General features: G+C 41.3%; 1 protein-coding gene across 1 annotated transcript in view; it reads left to right on the top strand.

Annotated features, from left to right (window-relative positions):
• Positions 1–25,403, top strand: part of LOC6563701 — a 57,356-nt gene that overhangs the window by 1,100 nt on the left and 30,853 nt on the right. The gene's annotated exons all lie outside the window — the stretch shown is intronic.

The following is a 25,403-nucleotide window of genomic DNA, read 5'->3' as shown; positions in this document are numbered from 1 at the left end:
CGCGCTGCTTACCCAGCCTAAACATCTTGATTTATGTCCATCGAAGTCGGCTCTGGCCACGCTTAACTACCTACCAGCTATTTACATCCCAAAGTGCCTGCACACAAATTCCATCCGACTGAAACCTAAATAATTGTATGGCATAGTCCCAGTGCCGTATTCTGCTCTGCACCTTGGGCTTGCTGTGTCGCCCCGACAAGGAGCAGGAAGGAGCGACAAAGCAGAGCTGAGTTTAACAAACATTTATGCTTGTGCAGTTGTTTATGCTAAGCTCGAGTTATGTGCCACTTAAGAGGCGTGGCACGAGCACCAGCAGCAGGGCACATTTGCCAGCCGCACTCATACGCCATGTGGTGCACAAGACTCACAGCAGCAGCATCAGCCGCATCCTCATCAAGAATGAATTAAAAGTTATTTTAAATTCGTGACACTCGCCTAATTTTGCATGTCTGTTGTTGTTGTTACTACTGCGACTGCTGCTGTTTCTGCTATGCTCAAGGGCTCTGTGTCATGGCAGTCAGCAGCTGACACCTGCCAGACAGTCTCGTAGTTACATTTGTGACTATATCACACACTCGCACGCACACACACACACACACACACACACACACACTGTGGCAGAAGTCAGTTGGAGCGTTTGGCAAGTGAATTAAATTTCAAATGTTTCTTAATTTACTTTTTCGGTTTCGCGTTGACAGTTCAAATTGCTATAACAAATTTTCAAACGTTACGCATGCCATTCATTCATTCATTTCACTTTGCACACACGCACACACTCGCACACTCGCACACACACGCACGCACACACACGCACATGCACACCGGGGGCGCACATGCATAAGTGAAATATTATGTACAACTGTCGAGTTTGTTTTCTTTTACTTTTTTGCGCTTTTTTCGCGTGTTTCTTTCGCTTTTTGTTGGTGTTTCTTCTTTTTTTTTCGTTGAAAATAAATGAAGCCATTCGAGCGCAATCAGAATTTCGCATTAAAGCGTGCCACACACTCATTTCCATTGCGAATTGATGACAACGTATATAGACACCATATATATACATACGTATATATATATATATATATATATATATATATATATATATATATATATATATAGGAAACGCATAACAGCACAGCTAAGCAGGGGCGGGGAAAATTTCGGGCAACTGCCTCATGTCATGTTATTTTCGTTGTTGCGCCAAGCACGAAGGTAACTGTAGAATGATATTCTGATTGCCACAAACGGAACACTCAATCCCCAAATCCCGAGAATGATTTAGATTTTGCGTATTGGACTTAAACCACACATTGGCAATAATAAGTCATGAGTCTCGTATTTGGCAAAAGCCAATGCTCTCGAATATTGAACACATATGTATTTAAAACAAATCAGAGCAGTCATCTTGATTGTAATGCAAAAATAAAAATTAAATAAATACCTGAAACAGTTAAAGAACGCCAGCCAAAAGACATAATAAAATACTGTCATGAAATTGTTCACCTGCAATCTAATAGATACATTTGACTATGAAATAACAACCGAGGAAAAATACATTGTTCGTCAATGACAAACAAAAATTTATTGGTGTTGTGAAAATTCTGCCAACTATTTTCTTTAAAAGATAGCTGAAATATTTTATTAGCCTAATCTAATGAACACTTGTGACAAACTAAAATTATTATTAAGTACAGCTAAAAATACTGTACTAAATTTTTGGCATGAATAAATTTGTAAATGCAGAATTGGAATTTTTTGTAAAGGATTTGCATGCCAACGAAATTGCAATCTTTTGAGGATTAAATTTTTTGTTAAGCTGCGAAACACGTCGAAGAGCACTTTGCATTGCTGCGTTGCTGTGTTGCCACAAAGTATAAACTGAACACAGTGCTTTTACCGGGACTGATGCACTTGAGAACTCCGTTAAACGAGGCAAAACAAGTAGCTTGCATCAATTTGTATCTGGATCTTTATTTGCGCATGTAGATGTATATTTGTCTATTTGCTTTTTCTTAGAACCGTTTACAATTCGCAGTTAGCTGGATATGCAAACAAAATTACTGCGCGCAAAGCAAACAAGTTCTCGCACTTGAGCAACTTTTCAGGAGCTTGTTCGCCAGCTGTTTGGCAGCCGTTTTCGTAAACAGCGCCACCAAATTGAAATTAAATGTAGTGCAACTCAATTATAACTTATTGCAGGCACTATTGTGCGTTGTCCAACGGAAACGGATGCGTAACAACCATTTTTGTCCTGTTTTCTGCTTTGCCGTGCGCTTGTACAGGGTATTTTAGTTTTGTCATTAGGGATGTAGTGCGCCGAAGGGAACGTCTTTGACACAATGAAATATATCTATTCTTGATCAGCATTGATGCCGTGTTGCTGCAGTCAGTATATAATTCATATTGCTGCTAATATTATATTAATTATTTTCCATACTCTCTGCAGTCAGTAAATATTTCATATAGCTGCCAATGAACAAGCGGTCGAAAGATGAGCTATAATAATAATGAGCTAACACAACTGCCAATATCTCACATATAGTCCACAAATGTCTTCACTTTGGCTTATCAAGTTAACTGAACCAAGCCAAACCGATTAGGCAAGGGTATATTATTTTCGGCTTGCCGCTTCAACTGGTTTTGTTTTGTTTTTCATCTGGTTGATATTCTTGCTTGAATTGCTGTCGCACTTTGGTGCTGCCACAAAAAATGCTTCAAGCAAATTAAATTAGTGTCAAAACGTTGCAACTTCAGCTGGCTTGCTTAGCTAGCTTGTCTCGCCCGACTCGCCCAGCTTGTTCCGGGGCCTGTGCTCTCAAATATACTGTCATTTTCACGGCAAGTGGTATTCCACTGGGCGTTGCTATGCGCCACTCTTGAATCTAAGGCGACAGACAGACGACCATAGCAATGGCAATGGCTATGGCTATGGCTATGGCTATTGCGTTGATGTTGATGTTGACGAGGATGACATCGAGTGATGGCCGAGCTAAAGGGTGGGCGTAATCGTCCTGCTCGTTATCCGGACAGCCGCTGGCTTTTCTAACAGCAATGGCAACAACAATCTTTTTGTATGTCTTGTCGTTAGTCCTACAACTGCAGTTGCTGTTTTTGTTGTTTTCAGGTTGCCATGCCATTTTTAGCTGATTAAGACTCTAGCGAACGCAACTCTAGTGATGAACTCGCCGATTACCTGCAGCCAACTACGTTGAATCATCTGCCGTGCTTGTTAGGTTCATTGATTCTGTACAACTTACTTCAAATATTAAATTCACTTGCAAATATCAGTTCTGCTGGGGCGGAAACCATTCACATTCGCTCAGTAAGTTGTCGGGCACAGGGTATAAAAAGCGGTGCCGCAACGCTAAATGACTTTGATGAAGTGGTTGCAAAAACAGTTGCACCAAGGACCGCGCCGTGGTGCGGGTGACTAACCCAAAAAAAATTTATTCATCAGCTAAGGTGAGCGGCTTTGTTTTTTGCCATTCGCTCTTTGCAACTTGTTTACCATTGAGTTGCTTTTGTTTTTCTTTTTTGTGTACTTAGTTTTTGCTTGCAACGCTATGCTTTTGATAACAAGTTGAATGGGTTTTGGTCAAAGTGCATTGGACCCCAACAAGAATAACTACAAGAACAACAATGGCAGACATGAATTGCATTGTGGGTGCATGCAAATTGAGAGCAGTTTAGAATTGAAGAGCTGAACGTGGTTTGGCTTTGATTAACTTCAATCAACGCCGGGGTATCTTTATCTATTCAGAATTAAAATTTATTGCCAATTTGCGGCAAAATTCGATTAAGCTTAAGTTAGCGAGCAAAGCAAAGCAAAGCAATGCAAACCGAAGCAGAGCGGAGCTGAGGCAAATTGATGCGTAGCCAAGCAGGAAAAACACTCAGATGGACATGAAAGTGAGCCTGGAAATTTAAATCCAATAGATAAAGACAGACGGCCTAGCCGGGCACAGGGCTTGCCCTGCCCTCAGCCGGAAAGTTGAAAAGCTGTTGAAGTTTATTGGAAAAATATTCAAATCACGTGGGTGGTCTCAGCTCATCGGCTACCAGGAAACAGTCAGCAGCCAGCAGCCCAGTGATAAAAAAAATAAAAAACGGTAAAGAAATTACTTACAGATTGAATGAAATTGTGTGGGCTCGGCCCGAATTGCTATGCTATATTTTTGATCAATTTAAATGCTGAACTAAGACAACGAAATCTCTAATGGCGGCGCCTAATCCTCAGCTTTTACAGTGCAGACCCTTGGTGCTTGAATATATATTTATTCTCAGCTAAGCTAAGTAATTAAAATCGAATGGTTAAATGATGAGCTCCAGCAGACTCGCCTCCGACCACAGAGCAGCCAAAAAACTTATCTAATAAGTGTCAGTCGGATCGTGACAACAGGCACAGTAAGCAGCGGGGCCAATATGGCTAATATAGCATATTAACGTGCTGTGGCTGACCTGCCAACTTGCTTGACCAGAAAAGTTTCACTTTCATGGTAGGTGGGGGGAAATCTATCACGTTCGAGGGCGTTGGAAAATCAATGCCTATAAATTGTTTGACGCCTGTTCGGCTTGTTTATAGCACAACAATTTATGCGCCGCATATTTATTTATGAACAACAATTTGCCGGTTGCTTTAAGGCCATGTTGATGCCCAGACACCAAAAGGGCCGACTACTCAGACTGTTCAAACTTGCAGAGAGCGAGACGAGCAGTCGTAAATTAGCAACGGGCAGCAACAAATGTAAATAGTTCAATAACAAAAGCAATACCAATTCTAATGCCAATAACAATAACAAGCAGCGAGTCTAACACCGCTCAGCCCCGGGCCAGGCTCAGACGCTGTCTGAGGCCAGCAATAACAAGCTGACATGTTTTATTTATGGGGCCAACGTAGACGGCAAGCGACAAAACGACAAACGACACAACGACATCGAGAGTGGCTGTTAAAATTGTTTTAATTTTCTGTGCGTACAACACGAAAATGAACAAGCTGCTGTCAAAGTTACTATGTCAAAGCTTTGAAAGTCATACAAGTGCTGTCAATTTAGCCATTTTGCAGCCAAGTTTAGCTCATTTCGTATGTTTTGTATTGAAAAACAAATAAAAAATAAATATCTAATAATAGTTATATTGTTTTTGCACTTACAACTTACAAAATTGCAAATAAAGTATTTGAGAATTCAAACAAAACTTTTTCATTGCACTTAAGTCTAGATTAATTTTAATTGTACTTATAATGTTTTTATTTATTTTTATTCATCACTGTTGTCCAAATTGTAAAAAAATTAAAGTATTTTAGAAGAGCTTTAACTTTCAAGCAGTACCTGAGTCAAACAGTATCTGAGTAAAACTCAGAATGCTGAAAATACCATACACAATTCGAAAAGACGTCTAACTTGCATTGAAATTCAATTATTTTAGAACAGCTTCAGTTGCAATCCGTATTAAGCTATTTTAGGTAAGTCTTCAATGATAGCTTAAAGTTTAGCTATTAAATCAGAAATTACATTCAAAAATAATAACCTGATATATGCTATTTGTGTTGGCATATAGCTTCAGCTATTCTTCGGTCATCTTTGGTTGTTTGCTTGTTGGTCATGTTTCATTGGTGACATCTCTGGTCAGAATGCTGGGTTAGAGGGGACTTACATGAACAAACATGACTGCAAATGAGTGTCGCTGTTCTTCTTGTCGTCTTTGGCTTGAACTTATTGTTGTTACTGTTGTTTCTGCTGTTTAAGTGACCAACGGCCAAAACGCTGTTCGACCCAACGTAATAATTCAATTGCGCTCAGCAGAGTGGCGGCCTTAGCCAAGATTGATGGCGCGCATTGAGAGCTGCTTTTGGCGACATTTGTGTGACGTGTCGCCTGCTTCTTGCTGAATTATGTATATGTGTATGTGTGTGTGTATGTATGTGAGGCGTGTGTGCGGGAGTGTGTGTGAGAATGTGTGTTTGCGTGTGCTTTGAGGCGCAAATGCGCTAGCTCCAAACTTTGACAACTTTGGGTAACAAAAAAAAAGAAAAAGAAAAGAGAATTGAAAGAAACATAGTTAAAGAAGATGGCACGTAAAGCAAAGCCAAAGTCAGCACTGGTTTTAACTTGGCTTTGGAAGCATCAACTGGCGCATAGCCATTGCCATCGAGTCGTACTTACTTCCAAAGATATACACACGCACACCCACACACACACCCACACACACACACATATATATATAAGCACACACACCCTCAGGCAGCTAGCTAGCCTAGCTAAGCATTTATACGCATTAAAGCGACAGTCAACTTTTTGACCAACTTTGCCTCTCTTAGCAAAGTTATCAAAAATTCCACTTGCGCCGTGAATCAAGTGCCATTTACTGATTGTACAAGGGCGACAGTCTCTTGGAGTCAGAGTCGGAGGCTGAGTGAGATTGTGAACAGAAAGCAGCTCTTAATCCGCTTCACATTTTATCAGCGCTGTGACACTGCCTCAACGTGCATGTGTATATGGCTGTGTGTGTGTGTGTGTGTGTGTGCATGTATATCAGTGATCACGCGCATTCATAAGTTGGTCTAAGCCTGGCCCGAAGCGCCGCTAAGCGCTTTTAGCGCACGAACTTTCAGTTTGGAGTGCTTTTGAGGGCAATACTAAATCGACAGCTAATTCCCCAAATAAGCCCTTAACTACAACATTGACAACTGGCGCACGTTGACAGTTCGCCTGGCTGCTCCCTGCCATAATGAATTAACCGAATACTTGCAACACATTTACATTTGGGGCACGGCTTCAAACTGACACCTCACCATTTGTGCAAACGCACAGTTTTTGTTTTTGTTGTTGACTTAAAATCTTTTATTAAAGTGTCTAATGTTGCCCAACTTCTTGAGTCCAGGCACGTGGCCGGTCTGGATGTAGATTGATTCAAAGAAATCTGTTTAGAGATTTGATCCAAGAAGTATGTAAGTCAAAGCAACGAACATTAAGCTTAAGCTTTATTGAAATATTTTTAATTCTTTTCTTTTACGGATTATTTATTGTGTGTGTAGAATACATAACATAAATTACGGCATCAGTTTTGTAGATCTAAAAATCCAGAAAATTTGCAAAATTCAGTAAAATAATTCACAAAAGAATTTTAAATATTTTCTGAAGGAAGTGGTTTAGTTTGAAGAAATCATTTATGCTTGATTCAATAACTCATTTATCATAAGAGACTTTGTAACTGTGATATATATTTATGTGTCCGGCTTTGGCTTTATATATTATTAATTTGACATAAAATATATAATTCAAAGAATAAACCTTAACATAGATTAGATTTGACGGTGTGTTGCTAAGATACAACATATAAATCGGTATCTTCAATTATTCTTTCTTAAAATTGGTTTCAGCTTATAGTTCTTGTGTTACAACTGTTTTAAGTAATATTGGTAACAGCCAAAAACAATAGCAATTTGACTTCCAATGAAAATGAGCAAAAATCACACGTTGCGTATACGTAACTTTCTGCGAAGATAATGAAATTTACAACTTCTTTTGGGTAAAATCAAAACCAGAAATTAATTCAATGACTTAAAGTAGAGAAATCATGGGCCATCGAACTTGGCTTGCACCTAAACATTTCCACAATTTATTGGTAGAATACGTTACGTGTCAGAGACTATTGGTAGTTACTTTTTCTAGCATCAAGGCAGCATTTTATGCAAATGTAGCAAGTTTATATTTGGTGTGGATACTCTGCGTGTGCCTGGCATGTGAGTTTTAAGTGAACTCTCAGGTCATAATTGTTCATATATATGAAGGGGAAATGATGCCGCTGACCTGGTTCGGTCGCTGAAGATAGGCAACAAAAATGTTGCATAAATTTTTGCTTAGCCAGCGCCTGGACACAAAGCAAACTAAGTGACAATAAAGGACATGCAGGCAGCTCAAATAAGCGGCAAAAAGCAGGCAGCATTCGCAATCGAAGAGGGAAACAGAAGGCGACGGGGGACGTAGCAGCTCTGACAAACAACAACTCGTGTACAGTCAGTTGAGTTAACAATTGCAATTTTACATTTACGATTGCCTCTGTCTCTTTGGCGAGCTTTTTAGCTTTGAGCATTGTAAAGTTTTTTATGCTTTCCCATCCACTGACAGATAAATCAATCAAAGATTTTTTTCTCTGCATATTTGCATGGCAATCCAATGCTGAAAATGGTAGACAACTCTTGATATTTCACATGCGCTAGATCGAAATGTTATATGAACTCAAAGATTTCCAATTACAATACTCTTTTTCTGTTTTAGTTATCTCTCATTCAAAGCAAAAATAACTAAATTAGCTTGGGGCTTTGTTTGGTGTTCGAGTATCTGAGAGGTTTAAGTAGTGTGTTTGTGCGTTTTTATGTGTTTTAGATTACGAGCAGTGCGACGGGCATCAACTTTTATATAATCGAAAAACTTTTACATTTACACATTGAAGAGCCAATGGGGCAATGATTTTCCACAAAAGCCGTAAATTTTATGTGGTTATAACGATGTCTTACTGAAACCTCCATTATGTGTGGCCCAGTACTACTAACTAATGTCCTTTGGAAGTACGAAAGTAAAACTCACTGCTTTGACATGCAGCTTCGAAGGCATAATTAATCATTTTGTGGACTGGTTGGGAAAAAAGTTTTAACTTAAAATTGGCTTCAGCATCAATTTTAATTTACTTGATCGGGTTAGAAAGGGGAATGGGGACGGGAATGGCGGTTGGCAGCCTTAATTATACAATTAGCTTGTTTTTTGCCATCTGGAAGGGAATCAGCAAATGCGGCTGATTGCTAATAATCAAGTATACGCCGCATTTTGGCTCACATTGAAAGTTTTTGAGTGAGCCGAGTGATTTGCGTTTTTCGCTTTTAGTTAAGAATTTGTCTTGAACAGTCGCTGAATATTACGCATTTTAAACAATTTTCGGTCGTATCAATATTTGCCGAATGTGTTTTGAATATGAAATGAGACCGAGAGATTCGCATAAAGAAGGGAAGATGGCAAGCAACCCTCAATATACCCACGACGTGTAAATTCATTAAAAATTTGCTCCCACAAAAACGAAACATGGCGCACAATACACAAATCCGCAATGCAAATAAAAATGTTTGCGGCCTGAAAGTGAAACAGAAAACAGAAAACTTGTGTGATAAAAGTCCCCAATGCCGAGTGCCACAGTGCCAGAGTGCCAGAGTGGCGGGCGCCAAATGGAGAGGATGCTAAACGAACTATTTGAGCATCTATAAATAAACACGGAAACCCATTGCTGAAACGTTTTTGGGCAACAGACATAAATCGAATCTTATTTATTTTGCTTTGGCAATTTTTCCGGCCCAAGTGTTGCTTTGCGAAGATAAAATATATTGAAGGCCTTAACCCGTCTTTTGACCCAAATGCACAGTAGTCGGCTCATCATTCGTGGTTGTTCCATTCGATTTAATACTCTAAAATTGGCAAGACTTTACAACTTTTTTAAACACATGAATAATTTCATATTTTTTAAAACACTACTAGCTATTAATTTGAATTATTTGTAAGGCTTAATTAGTTGTCTATATGAATACATGCGAATACTCGTACATGGGTTCGATTTTTTAATTAAACGAATTTGAAACCAGTTCTGTAAGAGCATTTAAAATTCGGTTTTATCACCAAATAATTTGCTTTCTTGTTGCTTTATTTATGTGTACACAGTTTGCCAAAAATTCGGGTCAACATTATGGGCAGCGATGGTTCTAAATATGCTTAGGGAGGTGGCTGCAATCCTGGGCACAGCAGTGCGTGTTGTCTCTGGCTGATATTTGAAGGCAGCTGCTGTTCTGTTCTGCTTGCTTTTGTGTCTGCCTTACAGCTCTGCAATATCCTTTCACACAGAAAATTGCAAACAAACACACACACACGAGTTGCGAGAGCGCAGCGAATGAATAAATAAATAAGCCAGAGTCGCTGCTCCTGCTTCTGCTCCCGCTCCTGCTACTGCTTGTTCTACTGCTCCCATCGATGTGGACTATGCGGGGAGTGCGGAGCTGTGCTGTGACTGAGACTGACTGTGCTGGCATTTTAGGACAACGAGCACTGCAAATGAAATGCCGCGCAAGAATTTATAGAAATTTATTTGTTCGCCGCACTGGCTACAATGTAAACAAATCTAGAAACGTGCCCAGAGCCTGGTCATAGTAGAAGCGTATGGAAAGGCACAGACACACCAAATACAAATATACCCACACCCTCTCTCCTACAGGTTTGAGTGTGTGTGTGTGTTTTTGTGTTGCGTATCACACGGGACACGCACGCACATTTGCCGGAGCATAAAAGCGAGCCTGAAATTAAATTTTCGTAAATTTGATTTGAAACGCGTGCGTGGAAATTCATTTAGCGCGCCATTGCTGCAGGTGATTGCAACAATTGAAACTGCTTTTTATATATAATTGCCTGTTTATGCGTCAATCAGGTTAGCCATATTCACTCTGGTCACAGAAATTCAGCATGCGGTTTCGTAAATGCTCCCCATCCACGCCTTACGTCTATTGAGATGTTGGGCACGTTGTGTCACGTTCTTCAAAATATGAAACGTCTACTGATTTTTAATGAAGCAAACTTTTCTCTTTTATTTTTTTGGGCCAAAAGGTACAAAGTCAGAAAACTAGCGTAGCCCAAACATAAATACACACACAATGTCCCCAAACGCAGCAGATGTGTGTGTGTGCGATGGGATGGGGCGACGGGTAAGAGAGGGACAAGGATAAAACGGAATGAAAAACTTCACAGCTCTCTGATTAATACATACGTGCACTAAACGGGTCTGGTGTCCAGACCTGCTTGCTTGTCACCTCCCAAGTCCGGCAAGAGTGTAACGGTCATGTACGCAATAATTAAAAGTATCGAAAGTTCCAAGTGTGTGCGTGTGTGTGTCTGTGTTTGTGTGTGTGTGTGTGTGTGTGTGTTTGTTTGTTTATTGTTTGTGTGAATGTGGGCACTTGTCGCATGGGCGCGCGGCAAGCCACTCTCTGTGGCTGATTGCAAATACACAGATCGCAAGGGGTTGCCAGTGTAGAGATGCCTGGCGAAAAGATATACCACGTTACGTATACGACATGTGGACGTTGGTCTCACTGCAGTGTGCGGTACGTGAGCTTTAACAATCGTATGGGATTCTTTGCCTCGTCTCCTTGTGTGTGTGTGTGTGTGTGTGCTTGTGTGTTCCAGTTGCCTGGCTAGTCAATTTAGGAACATGGCATAGATTGCGCCAACACACGAAACAAAGCAAACGACAAATAAACAAACAAACGAACGAAACGTAACGTAACAAACGAAACGTAGCCATTGCCAATCCCATTGTCGTTGCTGCTGCTACTGCTGCTGCTGCTGCTGCTGCCGTGGCATACGAAACGTGTTTATAAATAAAAACTTTGCAGCAGTCGCCTGGAGCTGGGGTTGCAGGTTTGAGTAGGAGTTTGATATCGAGATAGCCGCTCTGCCCCCCGACGAGCAGAGTATCACGCGTGCGCTGCCTGTGCTAATACAAAAAGCACACTTAAGTTATTGTTACTGTTATTTAGTTAGTTTACGCCACTTTGTATTATGTGTGCGTGTGTGCAGCCGGGTGTGTCTGTGTGTCCGTGTGTGTGTGTGTGCGCGCCCTTTGTCTGCGACCGTATTTGCTTTTTATTGTTTTGGAATTTCTTGCGATCCCCGTTCCGCTACCACAACAAAAACCAAACATCCAAGCCGAAAAATCCGCCACGGGTTGGGGCAACAGCTCCACATTGATTTGATTGATTTAAGCTGCGTCATCTGGACGCGTGTGTGGATAGGAGAAAACAAAGAACAAAAAAGAAAAGAATATAAATAAAAATAAAATTAAGCGGCTGGCGCCAAAACAAACAAAAATGTGCACAGCGAATTGTTTGAAATTGAAAAATTTTACATCCCGCCATAAGGACGCGTGTGAGGTCGACTCAATAAATGCTTCAGTTGCAATTTATTCAATTTAATTTTTGGGCTTGCGGTGCATAGAATCTGTATTAAGCAAATTTTTCTAGAAAATCTGAGCAACAATATTGAATTTATTTGATTAAAAATTATAATATACAAATGGCTCTGATTATAAATCACTACATCAATAAAAATCCAAAGGAAATTGATTTTTTAATGACATTTAAATGTAATAAGCTAAAACTTCTGCGAACGGCAAAATTCGAATTTTTTTTATATGTATTAAAAATTACTACTAAATACATTTCCCTTTTCTATTAACAATGCTAAAGGACTCGAAATCAGAAACGCCAGAAGGCACATTTAATAGTGAGCCAAAGGGATTTTCACACACGAACACTTTACAAAAAAATATATATATGCAGATATATACACAACAATATAAAAATATAGCATAGGCTTAGGTGTTACAGCATTTCACTTTTTTTTTCGTTTTTCCTTCTTATTCGGTGCCGCTGTCAGCAACATGAAAATGTACTTTGCAAGAATTTGTATATTATGCTTGATTTTTTATTTATGCATCAAGCGGGCAAACAAAATACGTCACATGGGTGTGCGTAAGCTTCAAAAGAAGTGTGTGTGGGTGTGTGTGTGTGTGTCTTTGAGTGTAAGCGGACACAGTTTAAGTATGTTGCCTACTTACAACCACTTTTAGCTACATGCCACACCCAAATTGTGCTATTTAATTCAAGGTAGTGTAAAAGATGTAAATATAAATTGGTTTAACTTGCATGGATTCAGATAAAAATGAGAGACGCTTCTGTTATAATACGTCAACATATATTTAGTAAGAATGGTCTAGTCAAGTGAACTCTACGAACGAGGTATCCTGAACGCAGCAGTTAAATATATTTTCTGGTTTTATTATCAAATTTCCCCATACAAAATATCACACTCAAATGCAAGCAAATGTGCCAGTGCTCTTATTTCTTATGGCCGCCTTAGGTAAAGAATAAAGGTAATAAAGAAACTAACTTAAAAATATGAGAATACGTTTTGGGCTATAACTTTCGTGTTTCCTATCAAATCTTGATTAAATTTGTAAAAATTATCAATGATATTTTAAGGTAAAATAAATATCTATTACAGGCTTCTGGCTTTAAAATTACGGGGGCCGTTATCAATAAAATTAACTAAACTTTATCTGCGCGAGGTATAAGAGAACTTACATATAGATAGACGATTTTTTCTAGGTTCTTATAGACAAACAGATTTTCTCTTTTAAGCCAACTTTTCTACTATATTATAAGACAACTGCTTATTGAGTGGGAAGGGCAAACGTGCAGCATTTAATAAAAACAAGAACCAGTGAGCCCAGACACCCCTGATAGCGCCAAGCAGGGAAACAAAGCCAAAAAAGGGCAGGTGCAAAATGCGCACAAAGGAGCACTTAGTCAGCGTGTTTAGTGGCAGCACAGCTCATCATGATGCTCAGGAAGCAGGACAATCAATGATGTGCTGGGCAAATGACAAATAACACGATAATCAAGTGAGCAGCAGTCAAGGAGCAAGCGCAGGCTACGGTACGAGGCTACGGTACGATCCAGGCTGTGAGGTAGTCAGCATTCAGTGTCTTTGCCGTTGCTGTGGCCCTCAGGGGCTGGCCGGGCCTCTAAGTTGTCGCAGTTAATGTTCACTGCGCAAACATTTTAATAAAAATGTCAGATTATGCCTGCTGACAGGTCGCGTGACACGCTGCCAGCGACAGGCGGCGTCTGCGATGGTGACGCTGCCTTCAAGTGTTCCTGGCAGGCCTGTTCCCGACTGATGTATTTATGATGTGGATGAGGATGCGGATGAGGATGGGAATAGGGATGCATATGGGAATGAGTCTGAGTGGAGGATGAGCCATTTTTGGCAAATATGTGAAGCACGTTTTGCGATTTTCTGATTTTTTTTTCATTCTCTGTTGCAAAATCCATTTGCGAGCCTTTGCTGCGCATCGGCTTACAGTTTAGTTTATTTGCGTGAAAATATTTAAAGGGGGCGACACGCGAAGGCGGTGGCGGCATCAGAAATCAACGCATGTAGGCCTCATAATTCTGTCAGCGTCATAAACGCGTCGCCAGGCTCAGCATGGAGGCTGCATGCGCCTGGAATAATAAACGACTATATCCAATTCAGCCCAAAACCCTCGACATCGACCGCTCACCGCTTACCGCCTGAACATATGTTCATGAGCTACACGCACACACTCTCCTACTTACACACACACAGAAAGAGAGAGACAGGCACGGTTTATGTTTTAATTTGATTTGATTTGTGTTGTGCAGGACGCCGTATGTGCAAATATTGTTAAGGCAACCAAATTTGATTTATCACGCGCGGCTCCATGGTCGCCGCAGAAGGGAGAAAAGGGGGTGAGGGGGCTTGTGGTGGTTGGTATGGGTAACAACATGCCGCGGGCGTCTTAATTGGTTTTTGTGTATGCCAATTTGGGCATGCCAAATGCGTCGCCCAAGGGGCGACAATTAGCTACAGTCAATGTGCAGCCAAGGGTAACCGTTGCCTGGAGTGGGCGTTGGGGGTCGTGAGTTGGCGTGGGAAGCTGTTAAGTGGCCACAAGCGGCAACACCAAATAGTTGGAAAATGTTAAATACCAGTTTGTGAGCCAATTGCATAGCAAAAAGCTCTTGGCCCGGCTGCCAAGCTGCAATGCACTCAAAAACAGTTCACACTACTCCAAACTTAGCCATTAGAAGGGCCAACATTTAAATGAACGTCTTCTTGAAAATTGTCCATGCGATGAACAACTTAGTCTAACCGGAAATTAGTTCAGTATAGTTTGAAAAGTAACAAAAAGATTGTTACTTGCTTTTGGCTTTTTTTTAAATTTCTTTTGCTTTCAAATCATCAAGGAGCTTGCAAAAAAAAAAGTAAAATAAAATAAATGTACAATAGATGAGTTAACGAACTAGTTGCTAAACCGGATATTAATTTGATATCGAATACAAGAAAGTAATATATAAAGTTGAGTACAATATTATTTAATTATCCCACCATAATTGGTTTTCAAACGTCAACGATCATTTTGGTAAGGGTGATCTATGCCAAAGGGGCAACAGCAGCTGCTATGTCAGTTGCCTTTGGGCGCGCTTAGGACTTTACTGCAACTTTAATTATGCAGCAGGCGGTGGCATCAGCGGGGGCAGCACTCACTGGGCACCGAGTCTTGGCTACGGGCTCAAGGGCGCGCTGAGTTCGGCGGTCGGCTGCCGACGGTCGAAGGCAGCTAGTGAAAATGCATGAAAAAAAAATTGCAAAACTTTACGTATTGCAGCACGAAGGGTGGGCTGAGAGGGCCGCTGCCTTGTGGCTCAAATGCAGCCCTTCGCAGCCAACTGCATAAAATGTAACGGGCCAGTCAGCGTCGGTTAGCATAGGGTCGCGGCCCGGCAGCATTCAGAAACAATTTGCTGCAGATTATGAAAATTGCTTAAGAAATTAAATTGCTGCAATAGGTCGTGGCTTGGGTTTGAGGCGGGCTGGCAGGGAAAATAAAACGAGGACTGAGGCTTGTAGACGTACAATGGGTTGCGGTTGCGTGGGCAACGGCAAATTTGCATTTCCATTTGTGGTTTTCAGCAGGTTGGTGGTGGCAGCAGTGCTTTTGATTTGCCTGGCACGTAGCATAAAGGCAAATGGGCAAAAAGGATTTTTGCTGGCTGTCGAGTTTTTGCGGCGGCTACTAATTCAATTTGCAATAACCACAACAACAACAGTGGCAACAAAAACAATAACAACAAAAAAAAGAAAAACAACTTGGAAATTCTCTAATTATGTTGCGTGGAGCGTTTGGTCAGCAAAGCAGCTTAGAACATGAACTTTATTAAAAATATTTGCTCATTCGCCCCGTGCGCAGGACATTTACATACTTTTCAGTTGCGCGACGAGTAAAATTTTTATGAGTCCTAGGTCTCTCGGCCCACGGCCTATTTTGGGGCTCAGAGCACGCGCAGCGCCTATAAACTTCAGCTCCAGTTTTGTTTTTTTTTTGGCTTTTTTTTACTGTTCAATTAGCATAATAGGCACACAATGAGTCAGAGCGCGGAGACGCGACTGATCCTTTGCCAAATAAATAAATGCATAAATACTCTGTAGAAGAAGAAAAACGAAAATGAAAAGAGGCAAGGAAAAGGGGAATCAACCACCGCCACTCCAATAGTATTCATTTTGAAAATGGACAGCAAGCAGAACCATCATTTCCGGTTTGTTTACGCAAATCGAGCACATTTCGCATAATTTCCCATTGCCAATGCCGAAGCTGTGCCTCGCATGCCAAAGTTGCCTGCATACCAGCCATGCGTAGGAATTTGAGTTTATACTATATACATTGTATATACATACAAACACATTTATATGTGCGCAATGTTTTTCTTGTGGGAAATTTTATGAAAATGCTTTGCAAATTGAATGAAAACATATTGACTATGCGATGGCAATGGCAATGGCAATGGCGACGGCGATGACGATGAAGATGACGATGTCAATGATGGCAGCGGCAAAGAAAACAACGTCGTTGACGTTTCGCCCTCAACGACCAGGGCGACAGGGCGCAAAGATACACAGGCCAACCAGGACCTGTAAGGAGCATCGACAGCAAAACGTTTGATGTCAGTACTACAAATATATATTTATATATATATATATATATATATATATATATAATATATATGTATATTTGCTCATATTCATACGTATGTAGACAAATACCACACGCACACACACGTAGACAAACATAAACATGCATATGAGAGTTTTCGGCAGTTGTTTGTGTTTGTGTTTGTGTTCGGTGTTGGGCTTGAGGGATTTTGGGTACTATTACTTGTGCGGTTTCTGTTGAATATGTCTCATTTGAAATTGTTCCTTTGCAATTTGCATGGCATTTTTTTTTTTTTTTTTTGCCAACCACACAACACAATGGGGTCCCATCAACAACATTATGTATTCGCATGCCAAACGTCCGCTCGCATTTGTTTGGAATTTGATTTTTAAAGCGGCGCCCAAAAGATACCAAAATACATTGCGAATCCAACTGTGAATGTGAGCGTGAGCGAAAAAAAAAACATTGACCTCAATGGCTAATAGACAACATGGCGCATAAATTCCATATGCTGGCTGCCTACGCCATGGGCAATTGGTTGCAATATAACAAAGTGCAACGGAGCGAGTGCTGAGAGGCAAACAACAACAAAGAATACCAACTCTGGTCGGCGAAGGGGCAACGGCTGTGCAGAGTAGACTAAAGCAGACGTTCCAACCCAACCCAACCAGACTAGTTTTTAGCAAGAGATTCCAACCGGCGACAAGGGTAAGGGCACAAAAAGCATGCAGGCATAAAAAGAACAATAACAACCAAAAAAAGGGGATATATGTAACTGTGCTTATGTAAAAGAATTTCAGCATTATGGCATTGTAAGGGATCATGTAGTGTTTATACTCTTAGCAAAAAATAAGAACAACAACAATAACGCTAATATGCCAACAAATATGCATTTTCTTATAGAAATACTTGTCAGATATAGTTCTTAGTTTCTGTTACAGTAGAGACTTAAGACAAAAAATATTATATGGATATTTTAAGACCTCTTTTGCGTTGTTCTACTATTTGAAATGCAATAAAAGAACGAATATCTCTAGCACACGGAGGATTACATACATGTACAATAAAGTATAAATTTTTATTTATTGTTAGAAAACTCCCTTCTGATATTCAGAAAATCGTATCGAAATTCGCTTTCTCGACTGCTATGTTAAAGTTGAGCTACTGTATGATTTAGATGATTTGCTAAAGAAGGTTCTCGGTTTCGAATCGAATATGAATTTGTAAGCAATCTAACAAACAGCATTCAGAACAAATAATCGCCAAAAGGCTTAGAAAATAGCTATGTTTATTTTACTAATTACTAACGTTCCTTTAAAACATATACTTTCTCAAAAACCAGGCGTGTCATTCTTGTTGCCAAAAGTACGGCCAATTCAGATCAATATTTTTCTGAAAATAGAATCTCAAATGTCCACGTAGAATTGATGATGTTATTGTAGACCAGGAGCTTATTGCTTAGTCAGAGTTTGCTAGATGGTTTCAGCAACCAGTTGGGACTTACAATTTTGGATCTACGTCCGAGGCATGGCCATGCTATGACGTCGAAAAGGTACCATTGCTGAGTGCTGGACACATAAGAAAATAAATATATTATGTGATGTACGAATGAAAAAACAAAATAAACATCTGAAATTCGACAGCCATACAGAACAGACGGCGTGGTCTACTTCGCCTAAATTTCCCGTTTAGCCTGAATAAAGTAATATTCAGTCGCAGTCGAGCAAATCAGTGAAATATCTTGCAGATTTTCCTTCACATTATTTATGCTTTGCCATCCGTTGCTGTTGCCCGCGTAACAAATGATCAGCAATGGCGCCAATGGTCTGATTTGGACGAGTGGGTTGTCTTATTTTTTGCTCGACACACAAATGTATGACATACAACAAAGTAAAAGAAACAAATGTGGTGTTGCCGCTGCCTCCGCGAGTCAGGCATTTGCTGCTAGCTATCTACATTTTGGGCAGCCGTGCATAATTAAATCAGATCACATTTTAAAATTCCATTTATATTTACCTCTGGTCTGTATCTCACTGTCTGTCGCAGCAGCTCGTAAATCATGATTAAAAGCTTCGGGCGACACACAGACCAGCCCGGACATAACCCAATCCTCTGCTAACAACTCCTCCTATGCCTAACACGTAGCCAAAAAGGACAGCAGGCAGCGTAAACCTCAAATAAAAAGCGCTGCGGCCAGCGAGACGACAAACCAAGCAACGTTTTCTTGCTGTTCTTGTTGTTACAGTTGTTGGTGATGGAGTTGTTGTTGTTTTTGCATTTGTTGCTGCTGTTGCTGTTGCTGTTGGTGACTGACGAGGACGCCGACTGGGCGAGATTCAATTCGAGAGATACAAGTGGCAAACAAGCAAAAGCAGAAGCTGAAGCAATCGCGTCCGCTAAAGTCGAGCAGTCTCTTCTCACAATAACTATGGTGACTCACTTCACAGACACACACACACACACACACACACACAAATACACACACAGAGAGAGATAGAGAAGCACACACATGAGTGAAAGGAGGCGACAAAAAGCAAGCAGCTAAAGATAGGAAAAAAGCTTGATACGGCACAATATTCTACAGAATCGTACTTATACATGTATGTTGTTTGGCTTGTATATACGGCAAGATAAATCAAATGTGGCGAGAAATTGCAACAACACCAACAACAACAACAACAATGGTGCTGAGCGGACGAGCAGCTGAGCAAGGCGAAACCACAACAACAAGAACAACAACAAAGGCAAGCAGTTGCTGTCACAATAATGAAAAAAAGAAAACAAAACCAAAACAACAACAAAAAAAAATGCAAAGCGAAAATGCGAAAAATTTATCCAATTTGGTAAAAATTTAGGTCACAGCCGGGGACGTTGTAGCGCCTGGAAGACCGACCAAAAACGTCTGCAAAAGCGCAGCTGCCATTGTCTGTGCAACGATACCTTCAATGTGTGTGTATGTGTGTGTTTGAGAGGGTAGAGGAAGTACTCAAGTGCAACAGCGGACAGGCGGCAACAGCAAGTGCTAAAGCCATTGTCCTGCCTGCTCTCCTTTTTCTTGTGCACTTGTGCTTACTGCTGTTGTTGCTCTTCTTGTTGTGTATGGAATGAGCAAGTTTTTGAGATAGAGCGCAGATATGCAACGTCCAAAAACGGGTCACAGGCTGGAAAGCACGGCAAGGCTGATGCGCCCAAGAGGCAGCCGCCACAAAAGTGAGCCATGATAAATATATACACATATATATGTATATATGGCACAAGTGAGAGCGAACAACACGAACTAACTTAAATATATAGCATAAATATGAAGTGACAAGAACTTGCAACTGAGCACATTGAAGAGCCGAGAGCAAGTGCGACCCCTGCTCGACAGAGATATGGTAGATGTACAAAGAACAGAAAGTTAGGGAGACATCAACGTTAATGGCAATGCGGCGCCTCTTGACAGCTAATGGCACATGAAATGAGTAAATTATCACATTCCACAGCAGCTCTTCGGGCAGCCCCGCAGCCCCGCAGCCCCCTTTGTAACGCAGCTAATTTGCAATGTGCGCTGTAGCACGCTCCCAAAAGAAAACCAACAAGCCACAACATTGCGTATACGTGATATGAGCATTTTATGCTCCGTTTTCTGATACTCGGTGTGCGGTCCCCTTAGCGTAGATGGCTGTTGGGGCTGCAGTTGCTGCTGCCAGTTGGCAGTTGGCAGTTGGCAGATAAGCGAAAAATGCAGCGTAAAAAATTGAACGCATATTTCACAAACACAAATGACAAGCAGGGGGAGGGGGAACTGCTGCACTCTCGAAGCAGCTAGCCAGCCAGCCAGACAGCCAGCCAGCCAGCCAGGTAACCAGTTTGTAAGCCAACTACCAGTTGGCCACCTTTGGCTCTCGACATGCCAACAGACTGTGCCATTTTCTGAATTATTTCGCACGATATGAACTTTTGCAACAAGTCTCAATAATTCTCCGTCTGCCAAGATGGGTAATGAAAAAAAGCAGATACTTTTCCGCATCCGGCCGGTTCTGGCTGCGTGCTCTGGCTGCATGCCTGCCCAGACAGCAGTTGTGAGCGAAACTCGTGCTGCAGTCCACAGTTGGTCTGTTATTCTGCATTTAATCAATGGATCGAATGAGCCATGCGGATGTCAGCAAGTTGCCATTTTGAGAAATTAAAAGTGTCCGTTGCCGTTTTCATTTCCACTACCCATCCGCTTCCTGTGGTCGCTTGCCACGAGTTTCTTCTTGGTCTCTCGCACTTTGCCTTAAGCTCAGGTAATTCCCCAAAACACAATCCTATTAAAAAAAGAACGCAGAGCGTTGAAATTGCTTTTTGCTAGCGGGGTAGGCGGAGCCGCAAAGCACTCGATAATGATGCCCTGGCTATATCATGGGCCCGTGCTCTTGGCCACGTTAATAAGCTTCCCTAATAACCCAAGGCGACCTGCTGCGGCAAATATGGCAGTAACGGCGACACTGCTGCTGCCCCATTGGGACGCCCAGCAGTAGAATTGTGGGCGTGCCAGCGCCTTTACAGTTCGTCAATTTTAATGTGCGGAGGCACTCGGGACACTCTCGGAAATCGCTGCTAAAAGTAATTCAGTTTTATATTAAAAAGATTTCGCCTTCTTTTCATTCTCTCTCTCTCTCTCTTTCTCTTTCTCTCTTTTGTGCTCATTTGCATTGCGCGGCGTTGAAAAGTAATAAAATAAACAAGTGTCCTGGAAAAAAAGGACGACGACGCAACAAGGAAAGAACTGTGTAGGCACTTTTGGCGGCCGCCAACAAAATGGTGTGAAAGTGATTTATATTTTAATTCAAAAATGAATTATTTAGCACACTTTTTAATTCCTTTTGGCTCTGTTAGCCCGTGTGTTTATTTTTCTTTATGACTGAATCTGAAATTCTGATTACTTTTTATTTGCTTTTATTTTGGAGTTTATTGCATTTGCCACTCTAAAAAAACGAAATGCAAATATTTCGGCTCATTATTGCGCTACATTTAGCTTGTGAAGAGCCCAACGATCAAGAGGCCTAAAAGCTGCTTGTTGACAGTTGGGCAGCTCAAAAGCAAAAAAAAACTACACTTCAAAAAATGCGGAGATGATGTAAAGTATACGTATTTTAGTGCATGAAGGTGGACGCTAATCGACTGTAATAAGTTATTGGTGAATATCTGGTGGTGGGAATCTTTCGCCCTTGCAGCATAAAGAAGACTGTCATTTAATTTCAGATCAGCAATATAAAAGTTCATTAATATACAAATATTTTTGACAATATTAAAATATAATATTTGAATTTGTTAGAAAAAATAATACTTCATTATTTTGGAACATACTCAAATATATTATATATATATATATTATATTATATAGTATGTATTATGAAAAATTACATCTTTACCTATCCAGTTGTCTAGCTCACCATGTTTTAGAGGCACAAAGATTACAGAAAGGTTTGCAATGTTATTCTGTACTGTATAATCATATGTAAATGAAATCTGCAGCTGCTTGCTCTTAGCCAGAATGTTCCATAAATTTGCACGAATCCCCCATGCCTTTTGTCATATAGAAACTTGTTATACGTAGTTGACTGGCATTGAGGGTTGGAGGTTGGGTGTGTATGCATGTAAGTGCCTGTAAAATCGACACTAAATTTAAGCGGGGAGCGACTGCAACTGCAACTGATTATTATGAGCACATAGTAAACCAGTGGGGACGGGGGAGCTGACAAAACAGTACAGGCCCCAAGCAAAAGTCAAGTGCAGAAAACAAAAAGGAAGCCAAACTACTCGTAGAATTTGCAGCAGCGAAAAAATTTGAATATCAAATGCGTTATATGACAAGGGACAGGCGACGTAAACTGCAACAGCGACGGCGACTGCGACTGCGACTGCGACTGTGTCGGACAACGACAAGCATCATGACAATGGCCAGATCCTGCGGCAACAATGAAATTGCGTATGTAAATTTGATGTCGTTACCAGCGGCATCGGCAGCATTGCTGAAATAATTAAAGTAGAATGCGCCATGATAAAAAAAAAGAAAAGCAACAAAATAAAAAATAAAAAGTCGCAGCATGGGGGCAGTTGAAGTTGCATTGGTTTCGCAGCGCTCTTCTCTCTACTCGCTCTTGGCTCGTATGCTTTTTTGCAGATTTTTTCTGCTTCTCACTTGTCGGTCTATATGCAAAGCAGCACAAGCAGCAGCTGCTCCGACTCCAGTTCGCATTGCAAATGCAGCTACGACTCTGTTGCGACGTTGACTCTGAGTGCAACTTGTCAAAAAATGTCGCAACAACCATGGGTAGAGGCGAGGCGGGTCGGGCAACATAGCATAGAGAATGAAAACGCTTTGCTTTGGCATAAATATGAGAGCCATCAAATTAATATGCGCCGCATATGGCTGACGATTTTGTGGTACAACATGTTAAGTGCATGCAACGGCAGATGTTGCTGCTACTGCTGCTGGTGCTGCAGCTCCTGCTGTTGTTGTTGTTGCAACAGATGCTCCTACTGCTTGGGGACGTTTGCATAATGCTGGCAGCAACAACTCGGGATGACTCTTCAGCGTCTTGCAGGTTTTTCACGCTTCTTGAGTGACAGGCCGAGTCGCCAGGCACTGACTTGAGTTATGATGCTTAGTCGCATCGCTGCAACTGCAAAGATAAAAGTTGCAAGTTTAATTTCAGCCAACACCCGCTACCGTTTGCGGCATAAACCTTTTACTGAAATTGTCTGCGGCATGTTCACTGCTGACAGTCGCACATGTTGCACTGTCACCTAGAGTGGTGGATGTGGCTGCTGCAAGCAACCATCAGCTACTAACAGCTAGCAACCAGCGGCAAGCACCTTTAGAATTGAAGACGTCGCTGTCCTTGTCACCTGTGCTTTTTGTCAATTTTCCAAATGGGTATCAAGACCCTCCCAGTTGCCATAGGTTTGTATGCTCCTGTTGATCGTCATAGTCCCCTTTTGTATACCCTAACAGAGGGTATTCAGTCCATTGAATATCTGCAGATGTCGTGAAGAGTATATAATATTCGACACCACAGAGAACAATTTTGATTCGCGTTACATATTTAGCGTTTGCTGAGCTTGCCAACCACTAAGCAAGGACAAATGCCAAGTTGTCAAACGTGTCAAGAAGATATAAAAGAAACGAGACACGAAACAACAGAAACCCTAAAAGAAGATACACAGACTGGAACCACTTAGAAGATATGAGCGCCAGCTTTGATTTGAAGTCTCGCACCAATTTCGTTACATCAATTAAAGGAGCATCAAAAATTTGCCATCTCAGCAACAATTTTAGCCAATCGAAGCGAATGCGAAATTTTTGTTAACAAAAAATGCGTGAAAATGGCGCATGCCAATTGAAATTTGAATGGCAACGCTTGGCATCTGTTGATACGGCCGTCGAATGCTTCAGTGAACATAGACTGCCACAGATAGGGCGATACGCATGGTCCAGCCCCCCTGCCAGTCATGCAGTTAGTCGGTCAAAGGGGCGTGTCTATGGCCAACAGCAGATTAGACACGCATCAATGGGCTGCCTAGAAGGCTTTCCGGAAAAAGCAGCTGCCGTCCCATTTGATTAGGCTTCGCTGGCTGGGCTTTAAAGGATATATTGATAAAGGCATTGCCAAGGCGCTTGTCAGTGTTATTCTGTGTGTGTGCGTGCGTGTGTATGTAAAGGTGCGTTGTTTTAGTAAAGTCAAAGGTTCCCTTTGACTTGCAATTAATTTGCTTTGTTTTTTGCACTTGACTGCGCCTGGACAAACAGACAAGACGTCGAACAGACAGAAAGAGAGGCCGTTGGGCATTAAGATTAAGTAAGAGTGTAAGGGACGGCTGCTTTCACAATTGTGTAGCGGTAAATGGGCATTTTGCCGAGCCATAAATTATTTTATTAAGCCACTTTGGCTGGGCCTTCGACACGCCCCAAGTTATGTGAATTATTTTGTGAAAGTTAATTTCATGCAATAAATTCAAAATCGCGTTGGCAACAATTCATGCTCCATCTGAAATTTCTGCACTCGAGGGGTTTTAAGTTTTGTTTTATGGCGCTGTTGTTTTGCTGTCCGTGTAATTAGTTGTAGACAGGAGGAGAACGTTTGGTGTATGTCTTTGGTGTGTAGAGTGCCACCCCCAAAAGTATGCAACACAATTACAATTTCAGCAGGTGATTAAATGCGCTGTAATTGTTTTCGTTACTGTTGTTGCCGCTTCGCAGTAATGGCAGTAATTAGTAGGCCAGCTTGGTGGATGGGGGTCCTAAAATGTATGCTCGCGTGTCTTTCGACAGTTTTGCTGCCAGTGCCAGTGCCAGTGGCAACATTTAAATAAAATCAACTTACCGCTTGCCAATAAAACTTTACACTCAAAACGATAATTGGCCGCATTTGTCGTTCTTGCCACTTGACTTTGTCTCCAGTCGACTGTGGCGCCCCGTCGTGTGTGTTTACGTTCGTATTTGTGTTTGTGCTTGCGACTGTGTTTGCTATGTTTGAGTTTGCCCTGGCCGGCACTTGGGGCATCAATAAAAATCTCTTGATAAATGTCCAATTTAATTTTGTTCTTTTACTTATCTCTGGCCTGCCTTGGCTTCGCCTTACTGCCTGCCCTCTGCTGCCTGCTGCCTGCTGCCCGCCGCCCTCGACTATGATGCCGTTTCTGATTCTTACAATCTCCCACATGGATTTCATTTCTTTTATGTACAGTCTCAGTTTTTCTTCCTTTTCCTTACCATCCCTCTTTCTGTTGCCTTGATTCTATTCCATTTCATTGCGCGAGGCGTTCGCATTCAA

This window comes from Drosophila grimshawi, unplaced genomic scaffold, assembly GCF_018153295.1.
Source record: "Drosophila grimshawi isolate 15287-2541.00 unplaced genomic scaffold, ASM1815329v1 contig_311, whole genome shotgun sequence".
NCBI lineage: Eukaryota > Metazoa > Arthropoda > Insecta > Diptera > Drosophilidae > Drosophila > Drosophila grimshawi.
The sequence above is the reverse complement of the archived record's forward strand: the minus strand, read 5'-3'. Positions and strand labels throughout refer to the sequence as shown.